Here is a 13,664-nt window from a genome sequence, read left to right on the forward strand (position 1 = left end):
CCCGCACAAGGGCCGTTTCCGCAGAAGCCGCCGACCGCGTGGCGCCCCAACCGCCCGCCGCCTCGCCCCCTCCCGGCCCGGCCCGGCCCGGGGCGGCGCCGACCACCAACCTCGTTGCGGCACCGCGCCGCGGCGGCCCGGCCCGGCCCGACAGCTTCCGCCCATAGTGCCGGCAAGCCCTGCACGGCACCTCCGCCCTGGGTTCCTCCGAGCCAATCACGGAGCGTTTCCGCCCTGAGTTAAGGCTAGCCGTGACGCCACATCCGCCCTCACGGTCCAGCCAATCACGGCGCCGCTTCCCTGTGGGAAGGCGACCCTGAGGCTGCCCCTGTGCTGCCTTTTTTTTATTATTATTATTTTTTTTTTTTTAAAGAAGGCGCGGGTGTTCTTGGTCCTCTCTCGTCAAGTATATCTGCGAGAAACATCTCAAATAATTTTCTTGACACACGATCTTCTCTGAGGCTATTTTATTCGCGGTTGCAGTGGCGGGCGTCCTGCCGATCAGGAGCGCATTGCAGTAAGCACAGCATCAACTTTTAGTCCCTGTTCCCCGACGCCCGATCCCCTCCCCTGTGTCCTCACTGGCCGAGTACTGCAGGTTCACAAGCTACTCGACGCTCCTCTGTCCCATGTATGTACAATTTTACTTCTTTTTCAACCCTTTAATTTCTCCCTTCTTATTTCCTTTTTTTTTTTTTCCCCTTTCTTATGTTTCAGGAACCTGTGATCTTTGTTTTACCGTGCCCACGCTGCTCAACCTGTTTTTCCTCAAGCTTCTGCCTTATTTCGGAACAGTGAGGCCGCCTACTGTCCGCTTACCCACGTGGCGTTTCTCCTCATTATGACTGCACAACTACCTCGGAATACAGAAAATTAGTTCTCTACTGCAAAAACACAACTTAGTTTCTCACAGCTCCCTCCTCTCCTTTCCTTACTCCTACTGTTGTTTTTGCACCTCTTCACGTACCGCGCTCTTGAGTTTCTCCAACGTTAAGGCGCAATAGTCTTCTTCGGATGTCACGGGGGATGGGAGGCGTACAACGCCATTATTTTTACAATACCAACAAATAGTTGTTTGAGCCAATTCTGTTCAGGTAACCACGAAGTTAGTTTCTCCCACATGTTTCTAAATGCCCAGGAACTGTCATCTTGAGCTACTCTATGTAGGATCTTTCCCCCCCCACGCCCCCCAGTATACCTTTTTTTCCCCCCAAATATCAGTCAAATCCGTCCCGTTTGATCTACATCTATACAGCAACTAGCATTAATTACAGTGCACGCTCCTCCTTATGAGGTTATTAATGAATCGAATACTATTCGATTCTACGGTACTATTTTTGCAAACTTATCAAACTTATTTTCTAGTTCTTCAGTTATAGCGGAGATATTTACAATAGCTTTTTCTAATTCACCCACCCCTCACCAAGGTAAAAACCACCTTGCAAAGCTGTGAAATACTAGAGAATTTTACTAGAGAATTGTCTGGAGTCCGCTTAATCCTGCGTGTGGTCTCAAGGGGGCTTTGGCTTTGTGGGTCTTCAATAATAGTCACGTTTGGAATTATTGCCTCCAGGGTGCAAGCTCCCTTCCATCCCAGGGGCAACACCTTCCTGGCTTTATTGCCACGTAGCCAGTACCACCTCTCGCCATTTGGGACAGGCCATCCAGGTGCAGGATTCTCACGTCGCATCTGGCACGCGCTATGTATATTAGCGTTCCTGTGGCTACCATATTTGGTGCAGCGTGGATTATTCCCTGCGTGGATAATTCCACACCCAGGGTCAGTACTATCGCCCCCTGAGTTTCTATCAATGTTGTTTAAAAGGCACCTTCGATAACACGGTATATTGTAGCCAGGATTACGCGCAGGGAGCGTGAGAAACACTCCGTAGCCAGTAGCTTAGGCTCAGGCGAGGATCTCAGTGAAGTAGTAATTTATTCGCGATCGCAATGGCACGCGTCCCACAAGCAGGAGCGCGCCTACTAGTCACACAGTATGGTTTGTGTACTTTCTTTCTCGACGACCGGGACCCTCCCCTGTTTCCCCACTGACTGGGTATTCCGGGTTCACAACCTATCCGACGCTTCACAGACACTACGTGGCCTTCAGTTGCCGGCCTGTTCAATTTCAAATTTCTTTTGACTTTTTTACTGTTTGAAGCGGTAATGTTTCTTCACTGATCTGACTTGACGCCGTGATTTTCACCTAGCTGCTCTGAGGAGTCCGGTTGTCTGCATTTTACAAGGTTGTCCGTTAAGCTTTCTTATCACTGCGAGCCTATCTCAACACCGCATTCCTTCCCTCTAAACAACGTAACTCTGCAAAAACAACATTTTTATTCCCACAATTCCCCCCTTTTCTTCTTTATAAATTGTTGATTTTTGCAAAACTTTTCTCTGCGGTGTAATTTGGTAGATCTCTTCCTCTTCTTCACCTTCTTTGCTTTCCATCCCCTCTAATATCATCGCCTTACGTGAGTAAGGTGGTGGCTCCACGGTCATTTCTTTCGATAGTGCAGTTTCAGTGAGCCGCTGTACTAGTCCTTTTACACAGGGGATAATGCAACAACCAAGGGCCGTCAAAACTCCTGATATTACGATCAAGGACGCAGATACGGACGCTAGGATCCCTTTCCATTTACCAAACCAAGATTCCGAACATCCCGCGAAGGAAGGGCCGGTTCCTAATTACTCTGCCAATTCACTGGCAAGGTCGGGAAGCCCTTGCAACGCTCTAGTTACTGTGCCATCTGGGGCAGTATTGTTGGGTATAAAAGTGCAACAATGGTTGCTCAGTATCACACACACACACACACACACACCTCCTTTCTCCGCGATCAACATATCTAATGCTATTCTGTTTTCCCAAGCCATTTTGCTGGTGGCATCTAGTTGTTCAGCGATTTCTCTTATCGCATCCCTTGTATGATTTATGAATATCTGCTGACTATAATAAATACTCTTATTGATTGTTACCCACCAGAACAGCGACTCAAACCCTGCAGCAATGTGATTCCTGGCTTTCTGTTCATCGGGAACTCCTCTAGGCACCCCAACAGAATCTATGTACACTCTATCATCAAATGACATTCCTAAGCCTCTTTTACTTCTTCTGTGTATTTGTGATGTTTCTCTTTCAAATGCCAGGGTGAAGGGTATAGCTAATTGAACAAGTGCAAAAGTGCCTCCCCAATTAGATGGTAGGGTGGACCATAAGATCTTCCCTCTGCAGTACCACCACAGATCTGCCCTGGGGATCTCAAGTCTTGAGCAGTTTCCCATCAGGTCCTTGGTAGCATTCAAGGTCCTTGTGCACAAGGCAAATTCTCCCAGATGCCGGGTAGCGCTCACACCCTGCCGTGAGAGGCAAGCTGCATGGTCACCTGTAGCTGTAGAGAATGCAGGGGGAACCCTGATATTGCTATCACGCAAGGAAGGGAACAGCAAAGAGAGAGACTTACAGGCCTCATTTCCCCAGGCAGTCTTTTCTTGGTACAATGCAATCATACATCGCATCCCCTGGGAATCCCTGGTCCACCCCAATGGGAAGGGCACTATCCGGGCAATCCGTCGTCCCGAGGCACAAGCATAGCAAGTGCTACGGTTGAGACTCTGGACAGCATATTTGACCCATTCTATCCAGGCATTCACATCCCCATACCCTGTTTCAATCTCAAATGTTTGAACTGCCACATTTCAAAGAGAGCCTCCTGTTTTCTCTCCTGTTTTCTCCTTGAGTTTCTCCCTTTCTCTGATGGCAATAGAGGATCGTTTCCATACAGCTGCTCTCAATCTGGCTGTTGGGTGTCTCCCAGTTACTTGTTCTCTCTGCTCAGTTGTCATTGGGCATTTAAATCTCCACAAGCTAACACCTCACAAGCATCAAACATGACAGATTGTGGTACATAACCCTCTGTCACATTCACCCCTATTTTGACGGGGTATCCCATCTTACTATTATCTGGTCATGCCTTTTCCAAGTTGCCAATTGACCAAGGCCTTCTCTGAGGCCTACAGTCACTAGAAACAAAATTAATAGTTGATTTTTCCCGGTCATTATTTTTAACCCTTAGGTTTCCAAATAATTACCAATACAAAGAGTAAGATATATGTACCCTACTACTAGAACAAAAACCCCTTGGGAGCACTTTGATTCGCTATAGGCCAGTCCTTTCTCTCAATCACAAGTCACACTCATTAGTTACCTGTGAAAATAAAAGGTTAGTTTACAACTGTAAGCTTTTATCCTGCTCACAGTCCACTACGAGATTTTTCTCTTCGATTTCAACTTCCAACAAGTCTTCTGTAGGAACAGCTTCCCAGGTACTAGGGTCGACGGATGCCTTCACTCGAGTATAGTGAGTCCAGCCTTTTTGTGCAGTTCTTACGGCTGTTTCAGTGGTTAGTAGTACTTGGAATAGTCCTTCCCATTCAGGCTGGAGTTTTGATTCTTTCCAGGTCCGAATCAGGACCCAATTTCCTGGTTGATGGTGGAGAATGGGGAATTCCAAAGGTGGGGTTTGAGCCAACAACCCACGGGTCCTGAGAGATGACAAAGAAGAGGACAACCCCAGAATACAGTTCTTAGGAAACTTCTCTTGTTTTGAATTGTGGTATCTCATCCCTTCTGCCCAGATAGGGGAATCCGAACAGCATCTCATACGGTGAAATTCCTATATCGTTTCTTGGTGCTGTTTGAACCTGGAGGAGTGCTAAAGGTAATCATTCTACCCAAGGAAGTTGGGTTTCTAACACTAACTTAGTTAATTGCTTCTTTAATGTCTGGTTCATTCACTCTACCTTCCCAGAAGAGGAGGGGTGCCAGGGGGTGTGAAAATTCCATTGAATCTCTAAGGCCTGCATTAGCCCTTGCAGTACTCGTGAAGCGAGATGACTTCCGTGACCTGAATCAATGTTTTCAACTATCCCATATCTAGGGACTATTTGCTCCGGTGATACCTTAGCCACCGTGTTCGCAGTGGCAGATACCGAGGGGAAAGCTTACACCCATCCGGTCAACTAGGACAAACAAGTACTTTAGTCTCCCTACTTTAGGTAACTCGGTAAAGTCTACCTGTATGCTTTGGAAAGGTCAAATCCCTGGCTCCCGTCCCCCTCTAGATGGGTTACGGATGACCTTTTTATTTACCTTTTGACATACGGTACATCGTCTGCATATTTGCTTCGCTACAGTGTATACTCCTACACAGACATACTTTCTTAGCACAACATCACACATTGCTTGCACCTCCCAGTGACTCTCTTGATGTAAAACAGTTAATATTTGCCTCATTGGTGCTTTATTCAGCATTTCTCTCCCATCAGGGAGTATCCATTTTCCCTCAGACTTCGTGGTGCCTGATTCCTTAAAAAAAAAAAAAAAATCTCTCAAAACTTTTTAATTCTTTCTTAGTTTTCAACAATTCCCTGAATCCTCTCTGGATTTATTCTTTGTTTTCCCTCAGACATTAGATGCCTTAAATACCTGACTTCTCCTTCTACATATTGTAATTTCTTTTTCAATACTCCCGAGCCGAATAGCTTGTCAGTAGCTTCCTTCACAACTCTTTTCTCCTGTCCTGACAATAAATGATCATCTACATATTTGTAACAGTAATACCTCCTCAGGAGGTTGTAATTGCTCCAAAATCTGTTCTAGAACTTGCCCAAATAAATTGGTGGCCCTGTAAACCCCTGAGGTAAAACTGTCCATCTGTATTGTTGCTTCCGCCCCCATTTCAGGGTCTTTCCAGTCAGAGGTGAATAGATCTTTGCTCTCAGGGCCTGAGAGCACTCCATTAATAACACTGTTATTCCAGTCTAACAATTTGCTATTTGAATGCCCAATTTCATCATCAAATCCCTTCCCTACAAGTTAGTCCCTGCCTTTGGTACATACAGTAATTGCCCAGTAATCATTTTATCCCCTACTCTCAGCCTGGTATCCCCCAAAAGTGGGGCTGTTATCCCAGCCCCTTCTACCCCCATCACTTTTAGGGTTTCATTAGTTAATTTAATCCCTGATACTTTACAAGCCAGTAATGATCTAGCTGCCCCAGTGTATTGGGTTCACATACCAAGGTTTGGGGAGGGAGAGGGGGGGTGGAGCAGGCTGCCCCCCCCCCCCCCCCCCCCCCCCCCATACTTGGGAAACTGACCAAACATCACAGCAAATATACCAAAACTTCTAGACTGTTACTTAGATAATGCCTTCATCCTCTTTCCCTGCTCATTCAACTTCAAACAGCTCTGTCAAACACTACATACCCCACCTTTAACACCTTCAATAACCCTTTTTAACACTTCTATCTTTCTCCAGCCTGTACTTTCCCATTTTCCTTCTCTCCTCCTTCTTCCACTCTGGATATTCCTATTTGAAACGGCCAGCCTGGCCACACTTCAAAGCCTGTCTTTCCTTGCCTGCTATTCCTTCATCTCTCTTCCTCTCCTTTCCATCCTGGCCCTGACTCCCCCAGATGATTTTCTTCCTCTCTCTCCAACCCTCTGCCTCACTACCTGCTACACTGTCAATACCATTAGTTTCGCTCTCTGCTTTTCCTTCTCATCTCCCCTCCCGATATACACCTCCAGGGCCTCCCGCAGGAGGGCCCCCCACAGTGACTGTTCACTACAACCCCCACCTTCTGGAGCTTTTTCTGTGTATCTTGCCAGGCTTTAATCACAAAATGAACTTTCAAGAGACCTTGGGATACCAGGTCCTTGGGATTCATCCACGAGTACTTTCCCATTCTGACCCCAAATCTCTCATATGATTTCTGTGTTGTGCATTATTATTATTCCAGCCAGGATCAGCAAGGATCCTACTAGTTGTTACCTCACAAAGAAGGACGTACCTATCTCTACTTGGAAACGCATCAGTCCGTAGACTCTGACCCACCTAAAGACCCCTGCAACTGACTGAAGCAAAAACAAAGCACTTACCCCAAACTGCAGCCCAGGCAGAATGAGCTCTCTGATGGGATGCCTGTGACTCAATTACCATTAGGCCCTGCCTGGAACCCAAAGCCAATCACCTGGGAAAGGGGAGGGGCAAAGCACAAGAAAGTAGAAAGCAGAAAGAGAGCAGGAGAAGCAGCAGCTGTTTTTCTTTTCCTTTATTTTTTTCTAGCTTATCTGAACAGCATGCAGAGTGCAGACCGGAGAACTGGCGTCTCTCTAGAAGCAACAATACCAATGCTTTTGCTTCAGCTTTGAATATTGAAATGACAATATGAGAAAGCAAGTTACTGAAGCTAACTGGAATTAGCTCAACTTTTCTTCTGCACAGGAAGAAAAATCTAGCAGCATAACAGATTACACCCCAAAACCAAAATCAATGTAGTAACATCACTCGCAGGAAAAAATGTAGTAAATGATGTAGTAACATCACTCGTGGCCCCGAGGCGCCTGCAGTACCCACTTTTCGCCACCAGGCGGCGGCAGAGGGCGCCAGGGGGCGCCACCGCGCATGCGCGGCCCCGGGGCGCCTGCAGTACCCACTTTTGGCCACCAGGCGGCGGCAGAGAGCGCCAGGGGGCACCACCGCGCATGCGCGGCCCCGGGGCGCCTGCAGTACCCACTTTTGGCCACCAGGCGGCGGCAGAGGGCGCCAGGGGGCGCCACCGCGCATGCGCGGCCCCGGGGCGCCTGCAGTACCCACTTTTCGCCACCAGGCGGCGGCAGAGGGCGCCAGGGGGCGCCACCGCGCATGCGCGGCCCCGGGGCGCCTGCAGTACATACTTTTGGCCACCAGGCGGCGGCAGAGGGCGCCAGGGGGCGCCACCGCGCATGCGCGGCCCCGGGGCGCCTGCAGTACCCACTTTTCGCCACCAGGCGGCGGCAGAGGGCGCCACAGCGTATGCGCGGCCCCGAGGCGCCTGCAGTACCCACTTTAGGCCACCAGGTGGCGCAGAGGGCGCCAGGGGGCACCACAGCGTATGCGCTGACCCAAGGCGCCTGCAGTACCGGATTTTCACCAGCAGGTGGCGGAAGGGGGCATCCAAAGGCGCCACCGCACATGCGTGGCCCCGCCGCCTGCAGTACCCGCTTCTCGCCGGCAGGATGCGTCCTGAGGGCAGCAGGGACGGCTTCCCAGACCATTTTCCCAGAGAAAGCACAAACGAAAACAGCAGAAATTTGCACCCCGCGCCGCCTCAGGGAGGAAGGGTCTGCCTTGAGCAACGTGCCGCTCACGGCTGGGAAGCTGAGCGGCGGCAAGCTGTAACAGTACATTTTTTATCAGGACAAAAAAGACAGGGAGATAATAACAACGAACCCAACATGGGCAACGGGATGCTCTGAGCCCAACGACCACAACTCCCGGCTTGCTGGGCGAATGGTGCTCCTGGCGGCTTGACACTGCAGACACCATGGAGCCAGCCCCAGGCTTCCCCACCTGCAGCCCAGCACCCGCAGACCTGTGCCTGCCACCCCATGCCACCCCCGCCTGGGCTTTCCTTGCCCCAGCCGGCAATCCCCCGGGACCCGGCCTCCACAACGCCATCGCCTGCCCTGGGGGTCCTGCCGGGAACCCCCAGCCCCCTCCCCACTTGCGCCTCTGCAAGCAGCCCCCACCCCACAGAGCAGTCTCCCCACCCCAGGGAGCAAAGACAGCAGCGAGCTGCCCTCCCCGTCCCACAATAGGCAGCTGCCCCCCCACCTGGCAGGGCTGGCCCCGCACTCCGGCCGACAGACACGGGGCCACCCCCCCTCCATACCCACCCCGCTACGGAACCTGCACCCACACACAGACGGCGAAAGCCACTTCCTGGGATGGCAACCACCAAAGGGGGCACGGGCCGGAAAGCAAACTTTATTAAACTGCTGTGCAGGACTCCGGGGAATGGGGGCTGCGGTAGGGCACCCTGCCCGGTCGTTCTCCCCTTCCCCTGGCGGGCAAGGCAAAGAGCGGCGTCCGTCTGTCCGTCCCTGCGTGGGGAGCGGATGCTGGAAGTGGGCTTCTCACTGTCGCTGCTTTGGGTAGTTGCAGAGTAATTGCCTGAAGTTAACTAGGCAAATTAAACTCATATTCACCTTTTAAAGAAAGCGTACAGCATCGAAGCTTTCAGGGTGGAGGGCAGCTGCGCTACCTAAGCGTTCCCTAGGCCTCCAACTTTACGTGCTATCGCACTAGGGGAACTCGGTGTGCTGACTCTAAGGAAGGGGAGGGAGCGTAAAGCGGAGTGGAAACACCACGGATAGGCTCTGCAACGAGATGGGGATCCGATGCTCTCGTGCACACTGAGACCCACTGATAAGCTGAGACACACTGATAAGCTGCACCTTTGCTACCCTGAGCCAACGACCTGTCATGTTTTTAACAAAACACTGTACTCTAGGGAACTTTTGCTCATTCTAGTATCGTCATAATACCAAAACACACCTCCATCCCAAAAGGTCCGTGCCTCCGAGGGACGACCACCCCTCACTGAGGGCGTGCTATGAATTTCTCAGACCCCTTACCTTTAAACAAAAGCAAGAAAACTTTTCACCAATCATAACCAAGGTATGCCTGACGAGAGTCACTCAAGCCCCACCTAAAGGAGAGAAAATAATGTAAACTGTCTGAAGTGAAAGGGGATATTAGGGAAGATACCATCACGAAGGATACCTTTCTGACTTCTGGGATCAGTCGACGGGCTGAGCCTCTCTTCCCCCTGCCACCCTCCGCACTGGGACTCTGTGGGGTAACATTTGAACACTGCCTTTCATTGCATTGTTCCCAGCCGTGACAGTTCTCATTGAACGTGACTAGACCAAGGGCGTGCTACATTATTTAGGTGAATCCGTGACCATGATAGGTCAGTACCCTGAATCCGACCACAACTGTAACAGTTACTCAGCTATGCCCCTTAACGTGACAGTATTTCATAGGGAAAAACATTAAGCCTAAGATTTCCCATGCCTAAGGCCCTAGGGGTCAGGCAGAGAAGGAACCCGAGACTCTTAGCTATGCAACTCCTGAGAATCGCAGCTTACAGTTAGTCACTCACTGTCTTCCGGTCTCACAGAATGAGGCAGAGGTATAATTAATTCCTTCTCCATCTCTCTGGAAAGAGCTTTTCTCCTATCTGTGACAAAGGAAAAAAAAAAAGTTGCGATCATGGGAGTCATTACACAAAGCCACAATCTGTGAATTCACTACTACAGTTAAGATCATTTTTAGTCAAAAAACACCTCGGCAGCAATGTTACCACTGCAAACAGCGCGGCAAGAAAAATTCCACTCAAGGTAAAGGAAAGGGCGAGCTAAAAGGACGAATGACGTGACCAAAGGCAACTGCAACAACCATCTGGTAGATGGTTGTCCACAGCCCTTGGATTTCATGGTTGTCTTTCCTGACAAATGAATCCTGGAAGAACAGAAAAGATACACAAGGTGTCCTTTGTGGAGCCTTTGGGGAGACTACTGAAAGGAAAACCAAACCAAAAAACTAGGGACAGCAAGCGGCGTGTACGTTGGTTCTGTTAACAGAGTGACACTAACATACTAGAAATTTCCACGTTCTTTGCCCTCTGCCTTAAAAAAGTCACCCAATTCTGTCAGTGTTCACCGTCGCCTTTTTTTTTTTTTTTTTTTTAAATTTTCACGTGGACATCCGAGGAAAACATTTTGAGTCCCTGTCATCAAGGGAGAGGGGGAGAAAAAAAAAGAGAGGGATGAGGGGGGAAGAAGCACAGCCATTCCTTGCCTCGGTAACACGAGCAAAAAGCTCAGGCGCTCGGCAACAATGCGCTTTGAAAGACAAAACACAGAAGAAACAGCACGTTATTTAATCTCAGCTGTAGAGTCACGTGTATTTGTACCTGCTCATTTATTCATCTGCCAGTTTATTTTGCTACAGACGCTACAGAACGTAGAGACTGCGAGGTTACTACAACCTTTTGTAACCGATGCAATCTTTGGTAGGAATAGCTATCTAAAAGAGCCAACAAAATCCCCTTCGTCGACAGCCATCTGAACAGCCTGGTTCGATACGCTCACAGAGAGACCCATGAAAAATCCACCCTTTCTTTCAGAAAAGTAAATAAATACATACATACATACGAGACGGTAAGGAAGAAAAGCTGAACACACGGGATGCAGTCCTTTGCCAAGGGGCAGATCCAACATCAGCACAAGGAGCTTTGGGGCATGTGAGTGATCATCTACACCAGCCATCGGGACAAGCCAAACGCACGCACACGAGCCTCGATTAAAAAACAAACAAACAAACAAAAAAACCCAACACGTTAAGTTCCTTTATAGCTTATGGAAGTACCAACCTACAGCTTAGATGCAGTTGGATTGCATCAGCTTAGGGACTGCCTCCTTCAAAACGCACAGGGCGGTGGGAAAACCAGTCTCGAAAACCTGTTGCCTAACAGGAGACTGTTGCCTGCTCCTCCACAGGTTACATTCTTCCAAGCATCGTCCTGTTCCTGGATTTTACCAGCCACAACAGGATGGTCCCACTGGCATGAGTCGGGGACGCTTCGCACGGGGTTTATTTGACGCTGAAGTAAGTCTTCTGTGGGTATAAGTAACGCAGCACGAGATGGAAAGTAAGCTAAGGTACCGTCTGCGGCACAACGCTTGTGCGATATTGGACCTGAGGGGACCAGTCAAAGCCTGCAATAATCGCTGAGCGGGTGGGTAAGTAGGGAGCCCTACGGGAAACAGAGCTTGTGTTCTGCAAAGCTCTTTTCCCGTCAAGAAGAGGACCTTTTCTATTCAGCGTCTTTACCGAACTTTAGGCTACTTCCTATTCGCTTTGGCAAGTTAGCCTCCATAGAAGCCAAGAGATTTTAAACTGCCAAGCACCATTTATAGTTCCTGTCCTCCGATGACAGGGAATTTCAATCGGGGCGCTAGTTAATAGGAAAGTCTGGCTCTGTTTCACGCAAATCAAGTACCTAACCACAGACAGGAGTCTGCAGAAAGAACGCTTTAAAAGATGAATTTAAAGAGAGGGATGATACTCACTTTTCCAACATTTCTGCAATGACTGTGGCAAAAAAGGCTGAACCAGGGACGTCTCTATCATCCCCTCTAGGATTTAGCAGCTCCATACAGTTATGGGTCAAATACCACAGCTTCAACGCAAGGCAGACCTCGAAGGTCACGTTTCTGTCTGCGTACCGAGTTCTGCTGGAAAGCCCCCAGCCGCTCAATTCCCAAGCAACTTTGCCACGGCCAGCGCTTACCTGGAGTTTTGCTTTCTCTCGCTGCTCAGTACGGGCTCAAGGCCTCTTTTGTTGCACACAGTTCAAGCAAAACTCTCGGGACATAACCAACAGACAGACAGACAGGCAGAAATCACCTCTCACGTCTGTCTTGACCGACCACAACCAGCGTTCTGGAAAGCCCCGCAAGCACTAGTTTATTTCTAGGACAACTCTGAAAGCTGAGGCAGGACAAAGGTTAGCCTCTTGTACCACAGACTGAGCAACAAAGAGACAGAGCTCAACAGGCCAATTCGTTCTAGGTCTAAGAAGCTACTACAGCTTGGCAGGCACTACGTGGCTTTCCTTTGCGCTTCCCACGCCGAGCAGTTCGCGCTTCTGCAAATTTGATTAAGCCTTTGAGCCTGGGCTGCAGGAAGTTTATGAGCACGCCTCGGTTTCACCCAAAGGTTGCTGCGACTTACCCGGACAGCTGGGACAGACGGGCTGCTCTTTCTCCTGGGAAACCTGCGACTGCAGCACGCCAGCTGCAGCTTTCCTCCCTTCAGCTGCCGCGCCACCTTCGCTCGGCGACAAACCCCGCGGGGGTCCCAGCGGCGGGGAGCTGCTTCTGCCCTGGTGAGCCGCAGGGAAAGGAGAGAGCCGGCCGTCAGCGCGCGGGGGGAGGAAAACCTCCGAGGCGCAGCCCGACGATCGAGCGCAGCGAGGACCCGCGCCCGGCCGCCGCAGCCCCCACCCCTCCCGGCCCGACGCTCCGGGGAAGCGCCCCCGAAGGCTCTCGCTCGCCTCACCGCCGGCAGCCGCGCTCGCAGCCAGCGGCAACCTGCGCCTCCCGGCGCGCACGGCCCGGCCCCGGCCGCGGCCCCGGCTCGGGGAAAGACCGGCCGCGCGCCACAGAACTACAGCTCCCAGCATGCCGCGGGACGGAGCAGTCCATCCGCCCCAGAGGGGAGTCGGCCAAGCGCACGCAACCGCCCCCCCCCCGCGCCGCTTCGCCCCCCTCTCCCCCAGCCCTCCGAAGCCCCGCGCAGTGCAGACCCCGCCGCACGCCCGCTCCGCTCCGCTCCGGCGCCGCCCCCGCCCCGCACAAGGGCCGTTTCCGCAGAAGCCGCCGACCGCGTGGCGCCCCAACCGCCCGCCGCCTCGCCCCCTCCCGGCCCGGCCCGGGGCGGCGCCGACCACCAACCTCGTTGCGGCACCGCGCCGCGGCGGCCCGGCCCGGCCCGACAGCTTCCGCCCATAGTGCCGGCAAGCCCTGCACGGCACCTCCGCCCTGGGTTCCTCCGAGCCAATCACGGAGCGTTTCCGCCCTGAGTTAAGGCTAGCCGTGACGCCACATCCGCCCTCGCGGTCCAGCCAATCACGGCGCCGCTTCCCTGTGGGAAGGCGACCCTGAGGCTGCCCCTGTGCTGCCTTTTTATTTATTTATTTATTTATTTATTTTTAAAGAAGGCGCGGGTGTTCTTGGTCCTCTCTCGTCAAGTCTGTCTGCGAGAAACA

At 51.2% G+C, this 13,664-nt stretch overlaps 2 long non-coding RNA genes across 6 annotated transcripts; one reads left to right on the top strand and one right to left on the bottom strand.

The window, feature by feature from the left end:
• Nucleotides 1-290: 290 nt before the first annotated feature.
• On the top strand, nucleotides 291-3,004 carry LOC136790309 (uncharacterized). The gene is made up of 2 exons (XR_010829952.1): nucleotides 291-631; nucleotides 718-3,004. It is a non-coding gene; the product is annotated as an uncharacterized lncRNA (long non-coding RNA).
• Nucleotides 3,005-4,707: 1,703 nt separating this feature from the next.
• On the bottom strand, nucleotides 4,708-13,322 carry LOC136790307 (uncharacterized). 5 transcript variants are annotated; one of them, XR_010829950.1, is made up of 4 exons: nucleotides 9,611-13,108; nucleotides 9,463-9,536; nucleotides 6,943-7,034; nucleotides 4,708-5,365 (listed from the first exon to the last, which is right to left on the bottom strand). It is a non-coding gene; the product is annotated as an uncharacterized lncRNA (long non-coding RNA). The 5 variants fall into 5 exon arrangements; XR_010829947.1 differs by lacking the exons at nucleotides 4,708-5,365; nucleotides 6,943-7,034 and having other exon boundaries at nucleotides 8,793-9,536; nucleotides 9,611-9,679; nucleotides 9,979-13,107; XR_010829949.1 differs by lacking the exons at nucleotides 4,708-5,365; nucleotides 6,943-7,034 and adding an exon at nucleotides 8,793-8,998 and having other exon boundaries at nucleotides 9,611-13,107.
• Nucleotides 13,323-13,664: the final 342 nt, after the last annotated feature.

This window comes from Anser cygnoides, chromosome 3 (assembly GCF_040182565.1).
Source record: "Anser cygnoides isolate HZ-2024a breed goose chromosome 3, Taihu_goose_T2T_genome, whole genome shotgun sequence".
NCBI classification, from domain to species: Eukaryota; Metazoa; Chordata; class Aves; order Anseriformes; family Anatidae; genus Anser; species Anser cygnoides.